This window comes from Protopterus annectens, chromosome 6.part1 (assembly GCF_019279795.1).
Source record: "Protopterus annectens isolate FY-2018-M chromosome 6.part1, PAN1.0, whole genome shotgun sequence".
In the NCBI taxonomy this organism is placed as follows: Eukaryota; Metazoa; Chordata; order Ceratodontiformes; family Protopteridae; genus Protopterus; species Protopterus annectens.
Window position 1 is genome coordinate 546,979,089 of NC_056738.1, and position 22,402 is coordinate 547,001,490.

Sequence of the window (22,402 nt, forward strand, 5' to 3'; positions counted from 1 at the left end):
CATTTTTCCTCCAAAATATTATTCTGCATGTATTGTTCCCACAATTCCCATTTTTTTGCTATGTAATTTGATCCTATCCTTTTATAAAGATCCTACTTCCAGTTCTTTTATCCCTGTTACTATATTGGCTATTTCTAGTTTAGACTTTGATTTCCATTTTCTAGTAATTGCTTTTTTTGGCAGTCATCAGAATTAAACTCAGCAAGGCCTTACTGTTTCTAGGCAATTCCAATTCTATATCACAGCTCAAAAATATCAATATGTTGTTGTCAATATTGCCTTTATTCTCACTTATGGGTCAGATCCGATGTGTCAGAACCATCTTGGTCTTTCCAATAGTTCAAGGTCTTCAACAAAGCTTGTGGGTCTCCTTCCCTACCCATAATGCAGTTCCCCAGATCTAATTTGCCATGTTGCAAAAGACATTCTTCAAGCAAGCTCTGGGATAAGTTCTTTCATATTTATTTTATGACTCTCCAAAATATCTTAAAAATCTGACTTATTTCTACTTATTCTCATTTCCTAGTTACCAGCATTAGTTGTAGCCCCTTCTAGTAGTTCCCCTTGCTGTTGGCGTACGTTTTTTTTTTTATTTTTCAGGATGTCTAACTTGCACCCATTTTAGTTAGAGGGTGTTTCCTTCTATTTACCTTTCCTTTTAGTGGATTTTTTTCCCTTATATAACTAAAGGTCTTTCTGTGTCCTGCTCATTTAAGTTAGACAGCAGTCCCCTAAGTCCGCTTAAGTTAGAGGACTTCTTTTCCCATTTCCCTTTACTCTCAAAAGTCCATTCAAGTTAGAGGACTTTTTCTAATTTCTAATTTCTGCTATATAAAAAAAAAACATAATAATACTATAAATTTATTAATAGTTATAGTTCCTTATTGTTTCTTTTTTTCCTCTTAGGATTTTGATACCTCTCTTCATTAAGTCCCAAAAGGAAAGCAAACCTTTGGGATTTAAAAAATGTGAGAAGTATGGAAGAAAGATGCCCCTCAGTGATTCGCGCACTTTGTACGTTTACTGTTTGGGGCCTCTTTACCTTCAGGAATCATGTCCCATTTGTCATGCCTTCAATCAGAGGGTGTTAATGGAACACAAAAACAAATTGTTTCTGAAAGGATTAGTCAAAACCCCTTTCTCTGAGGCTTTTGGGTCTGATTCCTCCTCTCCAAAATCTAATAAATCAGAGAGGCCCGTAAAACGACCTTCCCCAGCTTCAAAAGAATCTTTGGAGCTGACGGCCAAGGTGCTGAAATTGTCTCCTCCGACAATTTCCATAAAACCGACAACTTCTACAGATCTGAGAGTTTCCTTGGATCAACAGAAATCTCCTTCTCAGAAAAGAGATTCAGAGTTGGCTCTGAACATCCAACCACTTTGAGAATACTGCTATCAGAGCCAATCTCCATCCTTGGAGCCAATCAAGTCTTGACTACCATCTCCCTTCCTTACAAGGTCCAGATCCCCGAAGTTGTCTACATGGTCTACTAGGAGCCTCTCTAATGAAGACATGGTTAGGGTTGTGCAAAGGCTGCTTAAGATACCTGCTTTGGCCAAGCTTCTTTTGGATCTGAGCCAAAGGGAGTCAGATCAGACTAGTCTTCCCTCTGTGACACCTATTCCTCCTCCAAGCCATCCCTCAGCCTCAGAGCCAGAATACTTCAACATCCAGCTATTGTCTGTTTCGGGTCCGGGTCCTCTCAGTTCCTGGGATCTGAAGTCTGCCCCAAGTGTCTCCACTCAGTCAGAGCAGGAAATGTCTGGGAGCCAACACTCACTGGTTGAGTCATCAGAGCCAGGTCGGATCCCTTCGGATCCAACTATGTCTCTTGGGGTCTTGGCTCAGGTGGATCCAGCTCCCACCTCTGTTTTGGAGCTTCCGTCTTCTGCGCCGAGGAATTTTTTTCAGCTCTGACATATGTGTTGTCAGGTCCGGGGAGTTCTTTGAAGCAGGGCAGGTCTGCCTTTGAAGTTATGAGGAGGGTGATGACTGCCCCCCAGTCCCAGGCACAGTATATCTCGGAACTTCTTCCCTCTTCTGTGCAAGTGTCTTTGCCTCTTCACTGTCATCCACAGGACCGCAGGGTACCAAGGCCTCAGGGTGCTCTCCAGGGAACTCCCCCTTCTTCCAAGACTTCCCCAGAGTACCCCACTGAGGAAGTTCCTCAGAAAAGAACATGCAAGAGGAAGCATCTCAACTCTCCTGAAGAGTCAGTCTCTAAACACACTGACCTCAATGAAGCAGAAGGGCTCCCCACAGTCACCCCCTGAGGACATCACCTTTGGAGAGATCCTGGAAATCTTGAAACAGAGGGGGTGACTAGCAGTTCTCCTCCCCTTCAGCAGAGGAGTTGATATTCCAGAAGGACTTTGGTTTTTGCCCTTCAACCTCCTGGGTGACACTGCCTTTTGACGAGCTTATTCAGTTAGTCTCTCAGAATGCCTGGGGAAGACCCCAGATTCCATAGTACTCACTCCTAGGAGGCCATATAAGTACATCACAGCCCCTAAGGACCAGCCTTTTCTTACAAAGGGTGTACCAGTGGATGCCATGGCTATGGCGGCTGCCACTAAGTAGTAGCTTTCTGAGACCAGTTCCTCTATCCATCCTCCTAAAAAGGATTCCAGGGCAATGGATAGATTTGGGAAGCACATCTTCTCTTCAGTGGCTTTTACCTTGAGATCGTTGAATTACTTCACCCATTTCACCAGACTTCAGAGGGACCTGCTAAAAGAATTATCAGACTCCCTCCAGGGGACTGTAGCTGATGCAGTGGCAGATAAGGTCAATGCACAGTTTGCTACCCTCAATTCGGTGGTCAACTCATCCAGGAGACTCATTTCATATCCAGCAGATGGAGCGAGTAGGGTTCAGGTATCTCTAATAGGAGGCAGGCATGGATGCGCCTTTACGATTTCTCAAAACCTTTTAAGTCTTCCTTTATTAATGCTCCCTTTGATGGCTCATCTCTCCTTGAGCCAAAAGTCAAAGAAATGCTAACTCGGTGTGAGCAGAAAGGTAAGAGTTTGTCTGCCATTGGAGTATGTTTTTCCACACCCATCATACCTTTTCCAAAGGGCCAAAAGGGTAGTGGGAAGATGTAGTTCAGAAAGTCTCAAAAGTCTTACCAGGACACACAGGGTGCAAGTTTCCCCAAAGGCAGAGGGGGGAAAAATAATGGAAGACGCTGTCCTCATGGCAGGGGAGGTCTGCAGAATCAGGGTTCCAAAGAATCCTTCTTTGGTAAACCCTTTCAGCGCTCCAGGGGTTATATCATTCCCTTTTCTTTTCCCAGTCCCATAACCAAAACTATCCCAGATGTTCCAACTGGTCAACGGGAACAAGCAATGCTAGAAATTCAAAAGTTTCTAGAAAAAAAGAGTTATTCAAGAAGTCCCCACAGACCAGAGAGGATCTGGAACTTACTCATTGGATCTCAGCGAACTGATCAAGTCAGTGAAAAAAAACAAGTTCTGGATAGTGACACTGCAGTCAACACTTCCATTCCTGGAAAAAGACAATTGGATGTGCTCAGTAGACCTTCAGGATCCATACTACCACACTATGATGGAGAGGCGGTCAAGAAGGTTTTTGCACTTCTGGCTAGGAGCCAGTCACTTCCAGTTTCAATCTCTGCCATTTGGTCTCACCACAGCCCCCACAGTGTTCACCAAATGCATGGCAGTAGTGGCTGCTCACTTGAGACACCAAGGATTCCGGGTGTTTCTGTATTTGGATGACTGGCTTATAACCTCCCCAACCAAACATCTTCTGCTACAAGCCAGAACCTACACACTTCACCTCTGCTCCTCTCTGGGAATTACTGTAAATTACGACAAATCTGGTCTAGAGCCATCTCAAAAATTAAACTCGTTTGCATACCAGAATTCTTCAGTGGCTACTTTCCACATAATGTTCAATACTGCAATTACCAATGTCGCACAAAATTCTCATAACTGAATCATGCAAAAGGGATCTCGAGTGGTGGATCCACTCCCCTTCTCTGTCTCAAGGCTGTGTCTTTATTCCCCCCAGCCTCAGGCCATGGTGACCATTGATGCTTCTCAGAAAGGGGGGGGGGGCATTACCTGGGGAAGACAGTCCAAGGTACCTGGCAGGAACATGAGGTGCACTTGCGGATAAATATCCTGGAGATGAGAGCAGTGCTCTTTGTGTTGCAAACATTTCAAAACTCTCTCCCTTTAGGAACGATAGCAATTCAGTCAGACAACATGTCAGCAGTCTGGTACATAAACAAACAAGGAGGAGCCAGATTATACCCCCTTTGTTGAGAAGCTTTAAGAGTCTGGCAGTGGACAACATCCTCCAACCTCTTTCTGATTGCAATGCACATCCCGGGGAAATCCAACATGATTGCAGACAAACTGAGCAGGGCCATTTTATGGCCGCGAGAGTGGTCCCTCAATCAGAAGGTAACAGAAAAGATCTTCCAGAAATGGGGCTAGCCTTGCTGTGACCTATTTAGTTCATCCATCAATGCCAAATGCAGCAACTACTTTGCCCTTATCCCTCCTATGGGGGAGTCACTGAGGGTTGCACTGGTTCATGATTGGCCTCTGGGACTCCTACATGCTTTTCTACCAATCCCTCTAATACCCAAATTATTACAGAAAGCAAGCTTGTTGGAGAACACTTTAATCCTGATTGCTCCCTATTGGCCTCGCCAGATATGGTTTCCCATTCTGCAGCCTCATCTTCGAGACAGACCATGGATTCTGAACCCAGCTCCAGACCTGCTGATGCATCCGTGAAGAATGGCACATCCCAATCATCACAAATTCAAGCTGACAGCTTGGCTGCTCCAGTTCCCTTAATTGCCAGGTACCCTCATCTATCCTCTCCGGTGAAACATATTCTATTATCTTCCTATAAGTTTTCTGCATGCAAGCTTTACAATAGCAAATTGAATAGATTTGCAGCATGGGCAACTAAAAACCATTTGGACCCTTTTTCTGCACCCATTCATTCTATACTGGAATTTCTAACCAAACTTTTTCATGAAGGCACACCTCCCTCTAATGCTAGGGACCAATTGGCAGCAATATCAAACTTTCATATTGGTGATAATGGTTCTTCAATAATGTCACACAGACTCAGCAAAGCCTTTTTGAAAGGATTAATGATGATTAGACCACCTTATAGAAACCCATCTCCTCCCTGGGATCTGAATTTCATATTAACAAATAATATTTCTTCCCCCTTTGAACCTTCAGCCACCTGTTATGTAAAGTTCTTGTCCTGGAAGACTGTATTTTTAGTAGCCATTACTTCAGCCAGAAGAATCTCAGAGTTACAGGCTTTATGTGCTACATCACCTTATCTAATTTTTCATAAACATAGAGTTTCTCTATGCACTAATCCATCCTTTCTTCCTAAAGTAGTATTGGAAAATAACTTAAATCAGACTATCGAGCTGCCAGTATTTTTCCCTAACTTCCAGAACAAAGGCTGTACTCCTTGCATCTTCTGGATGTACATAGATAATTACACTTTTATTTACACAGAACTTCATCTTTCAAGAATTTGGACGTATTGTTCATATCCTACTCTAAAACTAGGAGATGCCTTCCAGTTTCAAAAGTCATTTTATCTAGATGGTTAACTTTGTGTATATCCTATATCCGTGATTCAAAAAAAATATATCTCTTCCCTTCCCTGTTAGAGCTCACTCTACCAGAGCAGTAACGACAACTGCAGCCTTTCAAGCAAGATTGCCTTTGGATGATATTTGTGCTGTGGTTACATGGGCAAAACCGCATAGCTTTATTATTCATTACAAAGTGGATTTGGCCTCCAGGAGTAGGGCATCCTTTGGTTCTCCGATTCTGAGTAAATTTTCCCATGAGCCACCTAGGAGTTTGGTTGCTTAGGACATGGTCCCATAAGTAAGAATAAAGATGAGTCTGACAACAACACATAAAGAAGTTATGTTTTTACCATAATGTTCCACGTGTGTTGTCCATCTCATCCTTTATTCTCACTCTCCATGCCCCCTGCCAAAACTCTTAGAAGACTGAGTGGACACTGGTATTATGGATCTCCATAGCCTCAGAGACACTGACATTGTTCCATAAAGTATATAGATATTATAGGGATTAGTCCTTTCTTATAAGTGGGCAGATGAGATCTGAATAAGTTGAGGAACTGCATTATGGGTAGGGAAGGAGGACCACAAGCTTTGCTGAAGACCACAAGCTATTGGAAAGGCTGAGGCAGATCCGACACATTGGATCTGACCCACAAGTGAGAATAAAGGAAGATGGACAACACACATGGAATGTTATGGTAAAAACATAATTTCTTTTTTCCTTTGTTACATTAATTCACTCACCCAGTATTTCTGACAAAGTAGTCTGTAGGACATTTTTAAAGTCTGCCAACTCATTGCACTCCCAAAAAATATGTTCCCAATTACCTCTTTTTTTCCTATCATACTTCCAACATTTACAATCTAACTGAAGAAAAATCCTTTGGAGTCTGCCTGGGGTATAAAAATACCTATGCAAACACTTCCAAGCAAAAAAACTAAATATATCCTCTCTTTGTTTATTTGTGAATTGCTTATCCAATCTTGCTTCCCAATCCTTTCTAACCTCCTCTGAGTGATTCTTATAGTTATCATTCAACATTTTATCTGATGTTATTTTTTTCATTCATTCTTCAACTGGCAGGTCTAACTCCATCCTCAGGTGGAATGCTTGTGGGGTTGCCGGAGCAGACGATTCATGAATTGTTGCCTCCTTTGCTGTCGACTTCCATTTTCCCCAGGCACTCTGCCTTCGAGGTTGTGGAAACAGCCTTCTAAAGATAGGACATCCCTGCCCTCAGATCAGCCAACTATACCTCCTTCAGTTCTCTGCTCTCAGCTTCATTTATCTGTTCTAGTGGATCAAGTCTCCAGTCGGTCCTTCAGGACATCCTCATCTCTTCTGATACTTCCCCAGACCATTCCACTGAGGAGGTCCCTCAGAAGAGGACGTGTAAAAGAAGACACCTAGATTCCCCCAGGAATCTCTCAATGAGAACACTGTCTTTGATGAAGGGGAAGGGTCCACCAAATCGGCACCAGAAAATATCTCATTTGGAGAAATACTAGAACTTTAAAAACAGAAAGGTGGATTGTCTTCTGATACCTCTTCCCAGGAGGCATCTGTGTTCCTGAAGGCTTTCAAATCTGTCCCGGCTACTTTGTGGGTGACTCCCCTGACTGACAAACCCATAGATCTCATTTTTCACCGGGTGTGGAAGGAAACAGATACCATAGAATCAATCCCTAAATGTCCTGACAAAATTTTAGCTCCTCCTAAGGACAGACACGCTGGAGCAAGGGGTTCTCAATCAATGCCATGCTTGTGGTGACAACCACCATAAAAGAGTTTGTGGAACAAAGCTGTTCTGTCCATCCCCCTAACAGGGAGTCCAGGGCCTAGGAAAAATTTGGTAAGCGCATGTACACTTCATTGACCTTTGCCCTACGGTCACTGAATTATATGGCACTAACTGCAAGATGGCAAAGAGATTTGACTAAAGAACTTTCCAGATTTCTTTCTGGGTCCATGTCTGCTAAGGACCAAAATAAAATATGCTCGCACTTGGTCACCCTCCAGTCGTTTCTAATGCATCCATGAGGCTGATCTCCCATGCAGCAGAAGGAAATCTGGAAAGTTCTAGTGCTAGGATCTAGGCATAGCCATTAGGAGACATGTCTGGATGCAGCTATGGGATTTTGTGGAGCCCTTTAAGTCTTCATTCATCTATACTCCATTTGATGGATCTTCCTTATTTGGCCCCAAGGTAAAGGACACACTCTCCAGATGTGAGCAAGAGGGGAAAAACCCTGTCTGCTGTGGGCATATGTTTTTCTACCCCTCTAAAAGCTTTCTGTAGGAATCAACAGGGAGGTAGGAAAATGTGGTTTCATAAATCCCAGGTTTTCCCAAATTCCTTCTACAAGAATGAAAATAATCCCTGATGTTCAACCCAATCAGAGGGAAGCAGCAGCATTAGAAATAGAAAAGCCGCTAGAATAAAAGAGTCATCCAGAAGGTTCCCCCAGACCAGAGAGGATCCGGGACCTATTCAATATTCTTCTTAATGCCAAAAAAGTTCAGGAACTTGAGACCAGTACTGGACCTCAGCAAACTAAATCAGTTTGTGCAATATTCAAGGTTCTGGATGGTCATGGTTCAGTCCACTCTGCCCCTGCTGCAAAAGGATGATTGGATGTGTCCAACAGATCTTCAGATGCGTACTATCACATCAAAATGAACAGGCACTCCAGAAGATACCTGCACTTCCAGCTGGGAGCCAGTCATTACCAGTTCAGACTGCCCTTTGGTCTCATCACAGCTCCCAGGGTGTTTACTGAATGCATAGCAATGGTAGCAGCTCACTTGAGACTGCTGGGATTCTGAATGTTTTCATATCTAGATGACTGGCTCCTAACTACCCCAACCAGGCAGTTGTGCTGCCATCCAGGTATCAGTCAATTACAACAAATCACATCTCACACCTGTGCAGAGTCTGGAGTTCATAGGTGCTCATCTGCATACAGTCAATCAGATAGCCTCTCTTCTTCCTCCTTGAATCCAGACACTCAGATCCCAGGTCAGGAAAGTAATAAAAAATTCTTCTATTCCAGCATGACTAATTTTACAAGCCTTGGGATCCATGGCAGCTGCTATCACCTTTGCTTCTCTAGCCAGGTTTCACATGTCAGTACTTCAATGGACAATTTTAGCCCAGTGGTCCATTCTTCAGCAACCTTTAACCACCCTAGTCAAGATCACACAAGCATGCTGAAGGTATCTTCTTGGTGTATTCCTTCAAACAAACTTTCCAAAGGCCTTTCATTTGTTCTCCCGCACCCGTGGCCATGGTGACCATGGGCATTTCCCAAGTGGGGAGGGGGAGCACTACTTGGGAAGGGCAGTCCAAGGTACAAGGTCAAAGAGGACAAGACATATATCAATGTCCTGGAAATGAGAGCAGTTTTCCTAGTGTTGCAGGCCTTTCAAGATGTTCTCCCATCTGGGACAGTTGTAATTCAGTCAGACAGTATGTCAGTGGTCTGACATATGAACAAACAGCGAGGAACCAGGTCTTACCAACTTTGTCGAGAAGCATGAGAGTGTGGCAATGGGTGATCTCTTCTGGTCACTTTATAATAGCAACAAACCATCCTGGGCAAACCAACGTGATCACAGACAAATTAAGCAGATCCATTCTTATGCTTTATGAGTGATCTTTCAATGTGAAAGTAGTGGAGAAAATTTTCTGTCAATGGGACCAGCCATGCTGTGACTTATTTTTGTCTCCCCTCAACAACAAGTGCTTCAGGTTCTTTGCCTTGATCCCACAAAAATGGGGGAGTCAGCAAGAGATGATCTAGTCCATGACTGGCCTCCAGTCTCCTTTATGCTTACCCACTGTTACCTCTCACCCCCAAATTTATACAGAAAGCATTCAGGTCAAAAAGCACAGATATCCTCATTGCCCCCTTTTGGCCTTATCAGATTTGGTTCCCCTTCCTCTGGCCTCACCTTCTATGCCCGCTCTAGATACTGGATACAAATATAGACCTTCTGTCTCACCTGACAGGGATGTCTCATGCAGACATAACAGGCCTCAGTCTGACTGCATGGTTTCTCCAATTCCACTGATTGCTAGAAAGCCCAGGCTTTCCTCCCTGGTTCGTCATATTTTATCTTCTCAAAAAACTTCTACTAGAAGGATTCACAAAAGTAAATGGAAGAGCTTTGTATTCTGGGCCCTTAACAGGGATCTAGACCCCCTTTATGCCCCTGTACTGGCTATACTTCAATTTTTAGCTTCAATTTTCAATGAAGGGACTAGCTTTTCTACTATTAGGTCCAGTTGGTGCTATTTCAAACTTCCACTTAAGTAAATATAATTCTACCTTAGTGTCTTCTAAATTGTGCAAATCCTTTTTCAAAGGGGCCTTTTACTTAGACCTCCTTTAATGGTTCCCACTCCTCCTTGGGATTTGACTGTTGGACTTCGGGCCCGGACCCAAACTCCCTTTTAACCTTCAGCTAGGTCAGATCTAAATTTTTTTGTCTTGGAAAATAATTTAATGGTCGTTGTTACATCAACTAGATGAGCATCTGAACTCCAGGCTCTATCTTCCAAATCTCCTTACCTGGTTTCCATCAAAGACAAGGGCATCCTTGAGGACCAACCCATCTTTTATGCCAAAGGTAGTTGTTGAGTTCAACATTAACCAGGTCATTAACTTCCCAGTTTTCTTTCCAAATTTCTCAAATAAGGGAGAATATATGCTCCATCTTTTGGATGTGCATAGACAACTTCATTTTTACCTCCATAGAACCAAGGATTTCAGGAAAACTGACCAGTTGTTTATTTCCTTCTCTCATAACAGATTGGGCAAGCCAGTTTCTATAGTTACACTTGCTAAATGGTTAAACAATTGTATCTCCTTTGTCTATAGTAAAGGAGGATTATCCTTGCCTAAACCTCCTAGAGCTCATTCCATAAGATTTGTGTGATCTCTTCAGTTTTTTGGTGAAGAACTTCCAAAAAGTTTTTTATTACTCATTATAAACTGGATTTGGTTTCCAGGAACATCCTTCCACTAGGGCCATCCAAGATTTGGTTAGCTGGGGACTCTGTCACATCAGTTGAGGAACGATGAAAAGGACAACATCAGATAAAAAAGTTATGAAATCACCATGATGTTCCTTCTGTGTTGTCCATTTTCATTCTTCCTCAATTTCCTGCCTACCTGCTCCCATTCCTTTATTTCTGGAAAGCCCTAAGAGTTCTCTCGGGAACCTCTGTTCCTTGTTTGAACTCTAGTTCCTTTTTTTTTCTTTTTCCATTTTGATTAACTTCTTTATTAACTTCTTTAAGATGCTGTCCCTTATCTCTAGGGCCAGCAAACTTGATCTGAGGTATGTTAGGTTGGCAGGGCATTGTGGGTAGAGGGAGGAACTCGAGAATTTGAATCCGAGAATCTGGTAGAAGCAGCCAAGTCAGATCTGAAACCTATCAGTTGAGGAAGATTGAAAATGGGCAACACAGATGTCCCAGGAACTGACTGCCTGGAGGATAGAGCCTTAATTCCTTTAAGACACCTGTTTTCTGAGGGTGTGCAGCAGATATTAATGGAGGCAAGAAAGCCTGCTACTAGAAAACAATGTATTAGTAAATGGAAAAGGTTTAATAGTTGGTGCCAGCAAAATAACCAGCATCCATTCGGGGCTAGTAGCTCTCTGGTTTTACAATATTTGTGTGAGTTATTATCCTATGGCATTTCTTACTCCTCTATCAAGGTTCATTTATCAGCCATTTCAGCATGTCTCCATGGATCCTACTCTTTTAATGCATTCTTATGTCAAAATGTTTTTGAATGTTGTTCTGCATAACAGGCCTCCAAGAAAACTGGTAGCCCGTCCTTAGGATCTTAATTTTGTGCTAGAGAAGCTAACACTTGCTCCATTTGAACCAGCTAACCTGGCTAACTTGATGTTCTTAACATGGAAAACAGTTTTACTGATTGTTCTGACCCCTGCAAGAAGGGTATCTGAGTTACAAGCTCTTATGGTGAGTCAACCCTATCTCATTTTCCACAGATACAGGATTTCTTTGAGAAGTAATCTTTCTTTTATGCCTAAAGTGGTATCTGGGTTCATTTTAAGACAAATTATCCATCTCCCAGTTTTCTTTCCTGAACCTAAAAATGAGAGAGAAAGGATGCTCCATACTTTGGATGTCCAGAGACAACTCATGTACTATTTTGGCAGAAGTAAATCTTTCAGATCTTCATATCAATTGTTAATGTCTTGTGAAGGTAAGAAGAATAGACAACCTGTTTTAAAACAGACTATTTACAAATGATTGCCTAAAGCTATTATCTTTTGATGTTAAGTTGTCAATCTCGCCTTCATTCTTGCTGGATGGGTTCGGAGCCGAACCTCGGCTCCGACTCGGCCACTCTAAAAGCTCGAGAGCTAGTTTCACCGGCTCGAGGCTCCCCTATATCCCACAATGCTAGGCGGTAACTTCCTCAGATCTCGTTTGCCGCTACGCGATCGAGGTGCTTTTTTCAACCGGCTCAGGTTAGTTTAAATTTTGACAAGTTTAGTCAGTCAGAAACCCCTTTTAAGTAGCTCCCTTTTTATAACTTTACATAGTTAGATACTTTTATCCCTTTTAGTTAATTTTTTCATTAGCCTTCCTATCTTAGATTATCTAACCTTTCCCTTGGGCTTTAGGCCCTCTTCTCCCTCCCTTGGTAGTTGGAGTGTCTGTGTTTTTGTAGGAAAATTTTTTAGTTTAAACTTTCTAAGCTATTTTAAAGTTTATTATTTTCAAAGTGTAATCGGTGTGTGTGTGTGTGTGTGTGTTTGTGATTACACTTTCTTCTCTTTGGACATGTCCAAAGAATCAAAGGTCTCAGGCTTCAAGAAGTGTGACTCGTGCTGTCAGAAGATGTCTCTGACAGACGGTCACACTTCTTGTGTTTACTGCCTGGGACCTTTGCACCTGCAGGACTCATGTGCTGTTTGCCATGGCTTCAGCCCTAGAGTCCTGCAGGAGCGAAAAAATAAATTAATTCTTAGAGGCTTATTAAAGCCTGAGGGTCCCTCCACTCAGTCTTCGGGGAGACCCTCTAAGTCCTCCAGACCTTCGGCTCCAGCATCTGAGCTGACTTCTAGAGGCTCTAAGTCCATTCGAACATCGGCTCCAGCCGGAGCCGATGAATCTCGAATGCAGGTACCTACGCTGTCCTCGGCTCCGGCCGGAGCCGAGGAAGACATAGCTGTGTCGGCTCCGATAAAGTTGTCGGAGCTGACAACTAAGAAGAGGTCCCGTTCCCCATCTATTGGCTCCGTTCATTCAGCTCCAGCATCACCTTTGCTGTCTGAACGGAGCCATAGATCCCACTCTTCTAGGTCTTCCAGGTTATCGGACCATGACCTTCAAAGAGTAGTGAGTCGACTTCTTAAGTCCGAGGCATTAGCCCAAATGCTTCAAAGTCCGACTCAACAGTTGAAGACTATCCCCACCACTCAAAATATTCCTCCTCTGACTCTTTTGAGTTCGGAGCCGGGGCGGTTCGGACCCGAGACTGTGGTGGCATTGGAACCGATACCCTTGTCTTCAGTTCCATCGTCAGCTCCAATTTCTTCCTTGGAAGAATCTCGGTGCCGGACTTCCCTCGTCGGCTCCGAGGGGGCGAGTGGCATCGGACCCTTGTCCGACCCCACTCTCCCTCTCGGGGCTTCGGCGCTGGTGAGTTCGGCTCCGACATTGGCCTCGGAGCCATCACTGTCGGTGCCGGGGGAGGTTTTCAGTTTTTCGGAACGGAGACCTCTGGCTCTGCCTGACAGGGGTGCCTTTGAGGTCATGAGGAGCGTGTTGGAACCTGGTTCTAATCCACAGTCGGCTCCGTCTGCCCTTCCCTCCATGGTGCCTCAGGTGATTTCTACTCACTCTCTTGTCCCCAACCGTAGAGAACCAGCTCCTCAAGTTTCCCCTGTGGGGATCTCCTCCTCTTCCGAGGCTTCTCCTGATCCTGTAGGAGAGCCCCCTAGGAAGAGGCAGTGTAAGAGGAAGCACATTGACTCACCTGAGTCTGTCACCTCTGACACTGATTTAGAGGATTCTGAAGGTTCCCCTCGTTCTCCCTCTGAAGATGTCTCCTTTGCAGACATTCTTGAAATCTTAAAACAGAGGGGGAATTGGCCAGCCCTCAACCCTTCAGAGGATGAATCAGTGTATCTTGAGGCATTTGGCTCTTGCCCTTCCACCTCCTGGGTGTCCCCTCCCTTTGACCCCCTTATGCAAGTGGTGGCAAAGAAGGCTTGGGCGGCTCCTGACTCAGTGGAACCCACCCCCAGGAGACCCTCTAAGTTCATCATGGCCCCCAAAGACAAAGAATTTCTGACCAAGGGCGTCTCTGTTGATGCTATGGTGGTGGCTGCAGCTACCAAGAAGGAGCTAGCTGATCCTTTGGTACCTGTTCATCCTCCTAACAAGGAGTCTAGGTTGATGGACAGGTATGGGAAGCGGATGTTCTCGTCAGCGACCTTTACAATGAAATCGCTGAATTACCTGTGCCATTTTACTCGACTTCAGAGGGATTTACTCAAGGAAGTGAGTGAAATGCTGAAGGACCCAACAGCTGCGGGTTTTCAGGATAGGATGAACTCTCAGCTGGCTACCCTTAATTCTATCACCAACTCCTCCATGCGCCTCCTGTCATATGCAGCTGATGGAGCAAGTAGAGCAGCGGGTACAGGTGTAGCCTTGCGTAGGCACACCTAGATGCGGCTTTGTAATTTTGCGGACCCCTTTAAGGCATCCTTTACTAATTCCCCCTTTGATGGATCATCGCTCTTTGGTCCTCAAGTGAAGGAAACCTTGACTAGGTGCGAGACTGATGGCAAAACTCTTTCTGCCGTCGGAGTCCGTTTTTCTACTCCTTCTAGACCTTACCCCAAAGGTCAGAAGGGGGGAAAGATGTGGTTCCGGAAACAATCTCAAGGAGACTTGCCTGACGCACAGAGTCGATTCCCCTCTAGAGGCAGAGGGGGGAACAACAATGGTAGATGCCGCCCCAGAGGCAGAGGGGGCCCGCAGAATCAGGGCAGTCGAGAATCCTCTTCTGACAAGCCCTTTCAGCATCCCTGAGATGTTGCCCGACTGTCCACCTTCGGAGGCAGTCGGGGGAAGGTTGTCACTGTACCCAAAAGCCTGGTTATCCCTAACTCAAGACAAGTGGGTACAGTCTATCATTTCCGAAGGCTACAAAATTCCCTTTCTTTTCGTTCCGAAGCTGTCCAACAAATCCCTTCCAGACGTTCCATCCAGTCAAAGGGAACAAGCAGCATTAGAAATTTCAAAGCTGCTCGCAAAAAGAGCCATTCAACCAGTGCCAGCAGAGCAGGTAGGATCCGGAACCTACTCCAAATTCTTTTTGGTTCCAAAGAAAACAGGGGACTGGAGACCCATTTTGGATCTCAGCAACTTGAACAAGTTTGTCAAGAAAACAAAGTTCCGAATGGTCACGCTGCAGTCCATTCTTCCCCTTTTAGAACGGGACAGCTGGATGTGCTCTATAGATCTCCAGGATGCATACTATCACATCAAAATGAATCGATGCTCCAGGAGATTTCTCCTCTTCAGGCTGGGAACCAGTCATTTTCAATTCAGAGCCCTGCCCTTTGGTCTCACTACAGCCCCCCCGAGTGTTCACCAAATGCATGGCAGTGGTAGCTTCTCATCTGAGATGTCAAGGATTCCAGGTGTTTCCTTATTTAGACGACTGGCTCCTTACAGCCCCCACCAGGCATCTCCTACTCTTCGCCAGAGACTACACCTTCCCCACATGTCAGGCACTAGGCATCTCAGTAAACTACGAAAAGTCTGTCTTGTCGCCTTGTCATGTTATTACTTTCATAGGCGCAAATCTAGACACCGTCAAGATGTCAGCCAGACTCACAGAGCAGAGGATAGCAGATATTCACAAACAGGTCTTTCTTCTTTTACAGAACAACAAAGTCAAGGCCAGACAGATCCTGAAAGTCTTGGGAATTATGGCTGCAGCCATCCCTCTCCTACCATTAGCCCGCTTCCACATGAGGATTTTGCAATGGATGCTCTTCACACAATGGTCTTATCAAAGCCTTCCAATATCCCATCCTGTTCGGATAACTCAATCGTGCAAGAGTCATCTCTCTTGGTGGATCTCATCCCCTCAGCTCCTCCTAGGGAGACCCTTTGTAACTCCCCCTCCGGTTGCTACAGTGACAACGGACACCTCCCTGATCGGGTGGGGGGGGGGCATTTCCAGGGCAGGACAGTCCAGGGCATGTGGCAACCATTCGAGTGCCACTTGCATATAAATGTTCTAGAGATGAGAGCAGTGCTCCTAGCGTTGCAAGCCCTACAAGACTCTCTTCCCTTAGGAACTATTGCAATACAAACAGACAACATGTCTGTAGTGTGGTACATCAACAAACAAGGCGGAACCAGGTCTTATCCCCTATGTTGAGAGGCACTCAGACTATGGCAATGGGCGATCTCTTCTCAGTGATTTCTGTTAGCAATGCACATTCCCGGGAAGTCCAATGTGATTGCGGACAAATTGAGCAGAGCTATTCTCATGCCTCACGAGTGGTCTCTGAACAACTCAGTGTTGGAGAAAGTTTTTCGAAAGTGGGGCAGGCCTTGCTGCGACCTTTTTGCTACTCCCCAAAACAGCAAGTGCAACGATTTTTTCACCCTCTTTCCCCAACCAGGCCATCCCAGCAGAGACGCTCTAGTACACGTTTGGCCCCGGGGACTTCTCTATGCCTTTCCCCCCTTCCCACTGATATCCCAACTGATACAGAAAGCCATCACTCAGGAAGCTTCTTTGATCCTCATTGCCCCTTACTGGCCTCATCAAATTTGGTTCCCCTTTCTTCACCGTTATCTGTTGGAACAACCTTGGCATCTGGACCCAGTTCCAGACCTTTTGACCCATCAGTTGGGTCAGTTGTACCACTCCCTTCCCTCTCTGAACCTCACAGCTTGGTTCCTCCAATTCCGACCTTAGCCAGGCTTCCTTTGATATCTCACTCAGTGAGAGATATCTTGATTGCCTCTCATAAATCTTCCACTCGGAAGATTTATCATAGCAAGTGGAAATGCTTTTCCTATTGGGCGCAGTCAAAGAACATAGATCCTTTCACTGCTTCTATTCAAACAGTTCTAGACTTTCTAGCCGAACTTTTCCATGCAGGTCCGTCCCCTTCTACCATTAGAGTTCAATTGGCTGCAATTTCAAACTTTCATGTTGGAGTCTCAGAGTCCTCTATCATGTCTCACAAACTCTGCAAGGCCTTCTTAAAGGGAGTCTTTCTTCTCAAACCACCCATCAAAGATCCTCCTCCTCAATGGGATCTCAACTTGGTTCTGGCTTCCTTAATTCTTCCCCCCTTTGAACCTGCGGCTTCATGTTCTATAAAATTACTTTCCTGGAAGACACTCTTTTTAGTAGCTATCACCTCAGCTAGAAGAGTCTCTGAACTCCATGCTCTGTGTAGTCGACCCCCTTATCTAGTTTTTCACAAAGACAGGGTTTCCTTGCGTACTAACCCATCTTTTTTGCCCAAAGTAGCTTCATTGGCAAATTTGAATCAAACCATTCTTCCTGTGTTCTTTCCAAATTATTCTAATAGGTCAGAACAAAAGTTACACAGTTTAGATATTCATCACCAGCTTAGGTACTATCTAGACAGGACCAAACAATTCAGGATATCTGACCAACTGTTTGTTTCTTATGCAGAAGGTAGAATGGGCCTTCCAGTCTCCAAAGTCTCTCTCTCTAGATGGCTTACTTCGTTGATTACCCTAGTGTATGAGATAAGACATCAACGGTTGCCATCCAAACCCAGGGCTCATTCAGCTAGAGCTTTAGCCACCTCGGTAGCTTTCCAAGATAGGCTGCCTATTGATTCGATTTGTTCTGCAGCTACTTGGGCTTCTCCCCATACCTTCATTTCTCATTATAAGTTGAATCTGGCCTCTAGAGACCGGGCCAACTTTGGTTCCACTGTACTCAAGAGTCTGTTCCGATAGGCCACCCAGGACAAGGTGCTAGGGATGCGGTCCCATCCAGCAAGAATGAAGGCGAGATTGACAACTTAACATTTAGAAGTTATGTACCTACCATAACGTTCCATGTTAGTTGTCTTCTTCTCGCCTTCTTTCTTGCGTCCCACCCTCCTTCCCCCTAGCCAGGACAGACCTAGAAGAGTTTATTTGTTCCTTATGGAAATTTATTGCTGGTATTAGCTTTCAAACGAGATCTGAGGAAGTTACCGCCTAGCATTGTGGGATATAGGGGAGCCTCGAGCCGGTGAAACTAGCTCTCGAGCTTTTAGAGTGGCCGAGTCGGAGCCGAGGTTCGGCTCCGAACCCATCCAGCAAGAAAGAAGGCGAGAAGAAGACAACTAACATGGAACGTTATGGTAGGTACATAACTTCTAATTATACTCACCACAACAAAATTATTCCTGGCAGGGTCATGGCTCACTATACCAGGCCCTTGGCTTCATCTGTGGCTTTTAGGAAAGGGATAGATTCTAGAAGTATTCTAGAAGTTGCAATTTGGTCCTCTGTGCATACTTTGGTAAAGAACTATAAGCTTGATTCCTTCTCTAGGTCTAGATCAGGTTTTGATAAGTCCATTCTCCAGGGGCTTCTGGGCTGTTCTTCTTCCACCTCCCAAATTTTGCAAGCTAGGGTAATCTAGCCATATAACTAAGACTACTGCAGCAGTGGCCAATATGATGACTATAGTACAGTTGTGTAAGTAAACTTACTATAAAAGTAGATGTTCAAATGATCACTGCTGCAGTAGCTGCTCACTCCCTCCACCCCCCTTGTTTTTGGTGTGCTGTTTATGCCAGAGTATGAATATTTTTTGTTATACCTAGCATTGTCCTTTCAGGACTCAGCCTCCCTCCCTCTGCTGGCATAAAAGCTCTAAAGGGATTGTCACCCAAACTTGTCTTTTTAGTCAGCTCAGCTTGAGCTGACTGAAGGTTTTGGGCATGTGGAAGGTGCCCTAAAGCCTTGAAAATGAGACATCTGTTATATCATATAGGTTCATAGGTGTGTACTAGGCTAATGGCCCTGGAGCCTTTACAAGCCTAGCCCATAGAAGTACCCTGGCATCGAGCTGCCCGACGTTAGTTCCCAGTGCCTCTATCAAGTACAGCCACTGGAGTGATCCCCAGGGTGAACTTTCTATTACCCATCCACTCATCAAGATTTCTCTTGAAGAGGGACAGCGAGGTGTTCTGCTTGACATGTATGGGAAGTCTATTCCAGAGCATGGGCAGTCTCTGGGTGAGGAATCTGTCCCACCATCATGTTCTGTTGATTGCGGTAATAAGGTTGAGGTCTCTGCAGCATGTTTTGTGGAGGGATTGGGATTTCTTTAAATGTAGTATTTCTAACAGTGCTTGGTCAGACATGGCTTTGTAAGTCAAGCAGAGATCGCCTCTAAGCAGGCGATATGCGACAAAGAATAGCTGGAGTCTTTTTAGTCTGTCTGTGTAGGACATGTGTTTAATGCCTAGGATCCTTTTTGTGAGGTATTTCTGTGGCCTCTCCAACTTTGTAGGTATCTAGTGAGGTACATGCCAAATGGGGCATTATACTCGATGATTGGTCTAATGAGGGGACAGTAGAGAAAGACAATGACCTCTTTCTTCCTGGATGCAAAAAACTTGGCAATGAGATGTGCCACATAGAAGGACTTTCTGACCACATGGCAATGTGGTGGTCAAAGGAGAGGTTGCTGTCAACCAGTGTCCCCAGATTGCTTATAACGTCTTCAGTGTTCAGTGGGTTCCCATTGCTGTGGTAATTAGTGGGAACTGAGTCTTTACCAAAGGGGATGATGATGCATTAAACAGAATTCGATGAAGTCAAAAAAAAAAGGCCTTACTCAAAGTATTCTTTGTTGAGATGGCTTCTTGCCTGCTTCTGGAATTCTATCATCTCTAGAAAACAAGAAAGCTCGCAGAGAAAAAAAGCCAAGCCAAAGAACCACACTTCCATAGCCAGCAGCTTAGCCACCATTTCACACTATTTGTGCAGACACCCATTAGTTACTCACCATTCATGGGTTTCATGAGCCTTGTCTCCACATACATTTCCCATTACCAGTCCAGCTCTCTGGGGACAGAGGACAGAACAGCCAGTTTTGAGTCTAGTCAGGCGAAGCAGGCATTCTAGAGAGCCAAGGAGTATAGAAGGTGAGAAGGCCTTGCAGGAAACAAGCAGATCGTAGCGAACCACCATAACGCTCCATGTTAGCTTGTACCCTCCTTTCTTTTCTCCAGGCCCTCTTCTCCCCTCCCTGTGGCCTGACCAGCTTCTCTCTTACAAGGAAAGTATGCCATAAAGACTATAAGTGCTGGTCCTTCTTCAGCATCCTTCAGGTTTTCCTCTCCCTTCTTTTGTCTTTTATGCTATTATGTTGTGATCTATGCTGATCTGGGTGCCAATCAAAGCCAGATTTGGCGTTTGGGGCTTGCCTCGGGGCTAGCTCCTCGAAGCTAAAAAACGCTCTCGAAGCTAGCTTAGGCCGAGGTTGGAGGAGGATCGCACCAAAACCCATCAACAAGAAAGAAGGCGAAGACATAACATGGAATGTTATGGTAGGTACATAACTTCTCATTTTTTGGCATTAAGCTTAAGGCCATGGTTTCGACACCAGTCATTGGTCTCAGTGAGGCCTTTCTGTTGGATGTCTGCATCACTTGGGGACTTAATTATGGCTCCCAGCTTGCAGTCATCTATAAACTTGGTCAGCCAGAGTCCCTTTGTGTTGGCCTGGACTTCTGAGAAGTAGATGCCAAACAGGAGAGGACCCAGGACAGATCCCTGTGGGACTCCACTCATGACTAGTCAGCAGTCTGACTTGGAGTCTGCTATTTTAACACTGTGTTCTTTCTGTGAGCCAATTTGCAACCCATCTGGTGATGGATCTAGGACTATTCCACGAAATTAAGTTTTCACAAAACTTAAACGACCGAACACACTTTAGCAAAAGTGCTTTTCACTGAAAAAACGCTTTCACTAAAGTGTGCAAAAAAAAATTGAAAATAAGAAAACTGAAAAAAACCCCACATTACTCACATTTATGCAGGGGGCAAGCCCCCCTGCACCCCCCCATGCGGGGGTGCTGCCACCCACACACCCCACCCTACGTTTATATTCTCACTCCGAGATTGCACTACAGTGGGAAAAATGGAATATTCCCTTATCTCCACTGTGCTATGATCTCAGCAACAGCCATTTCCCCACATTTTTGTCCTTTTTTTAGCACACTTTCACGAAAGTGCTTTTTTGATGAAAAGCACGTTCGCGAAAGTGTGCTCGGCCATTTCACTTTGAAAATGGCAATTTGATAAACAGTATGGATCCCCTGGTGATATAGGGGTTGATGCCTAATTTGGTGAGTTTATCAATAATTCCAGAGTGAGGAATGGTATCAAAGGCCTTGGTCATATCGAGGTAGGCTGTATGCACTGCCTTACCTTCATCCATAGCCCTGGTGACTGACTCAAGGAAGTCAACCAGGTTGAGCAGGCATGATCTCCCTTTCACAAAGCCAAATTGTGTGGAGTCTAGAGTTTGGAGATTTTCTATATCTTTGTTAATCGGGTCCATGATGATGCGCGCCATAGCTTTACATATCAGACTCATCAGGCTAATGGGGCGATAATTCCCAGGGTCTGTAGTCGCTCCCCCTTTATGGAGAGGGTGACTGTAGCAGTGCGCCATTCGGTAGGGACAAAGCCTGAGGTGAGGCTGTGACTGAACAGGGTACACAGATGTGGTGCCATTTCACTTTTTAGTTCATGTAGAACACAGCCAGGGATATTACTGGGTCCCATGGAAGCTGTATTATTGGCCTTGGACAATGCAGCTTTAATCTGTGCTGCAGTACTGATGGGTGCCTGGCATTCTTCTGGTTTTGTGATTGGTCGTTTAGGGGGAGAGATGGGTAAAGTTGGCACTGAATCTGTTGTCCAGTATGTTGGCAATATCTGTTGGCTCAGTATAGGAGGTACCATTGTGGAGTAACTCAGAGTAAATCTGAGTATTGCCGTGAATGTTCTTGATATAACTATAGAAGGCTTTGTGATTGTTTTTAGTGTCTGCTGCAATTCTGCCTTCATTGCTGGCTTTAGAGGATTTGATGAGGGATCTCAACTTTTAGTTGAGGCTAATAAGGGAGTTTTTCCAGTCTTGAGACTTCACCTTTTTCTGCAAAAGTTTCTTCCTTCTGTTGTAAAGTTTATTAATGGCAGGGGGACCACCACCAGATTGGCTTCCTTTTTTTGGAGGAGAGTGTCTTGGTTATGTTGGGTATGGCAGTTCCATGCATTTATGTACATGTTCATACAGTGCATTGGTATATGATTCGGCAGTCATGCAGCTATTTTCCATTGGCATATGTGCCGTGAAGTTAGCCACCTGTGTTTTTAGGAGTCCAAAGTCATCTTTGGAGAAGTTTTTCAAGGTTGTTACCTTTGCGGGGGGGGGGGGGTGAGATGCAGATTTCCATGGTGACTAGTTTATGGTCACGTCTGACCAGGGAGGGATTGACTATTGGTGTAGAGCAACGGTCACCCATGTTAGTAATAACCAGGTCAAGGATGTTGCTTTCTCTAGTGGGGGTCAGAATGAGCTGGTCCAGGGCATTGGAATTGATGAATTCCAGGAAGCATTGGGCCAGTGTATTGGTGCTTGAGTAATTTTCCCAGTTGAAAGAGGGGTAATTGAAGTCTTATAGTATGAGAGTGTTAGGTTGGACCTTGA